Source organism: Myotis brandtii, unplaced genomic scaffold (genome assembly GCF_000412655.1).
Source record: "Myotis brandtii unplaced genomic scaffold, ASM41265v1 scaffold13, whole genome shotgun sequence".
NCBI lineage: Eukaryota > Metazoa > Chordata > Mammalia > Chiroptera > Vespertilionidae > Myotis > Myotis brandtii.
Window position 1 is genome coordinate 2080285 of NW_005354595.1, and position 202 is coordinate 2080486.

Below are 202 nucleotides of genomic sequence, written 5' to 3' on the forward strand. Positions count from 1 at the left end.
GCACAACCCTGAGAGCACAGGGAAACGATGGAGTCATTGGCAAGGTGGCAGCTGCCACGGCTTGGAAGTTGGATGAGAAAGAAGCATCTGGCCTCAGCAAATAGCAAGTACTGGCCCTAATGGGCTGGGCGTGGGTTTGGAAACGCCATTGTGCCAGTCCAGCGGGCATTGGTCTGAGTTTCCCAAGGAAAACTCCAGCCGT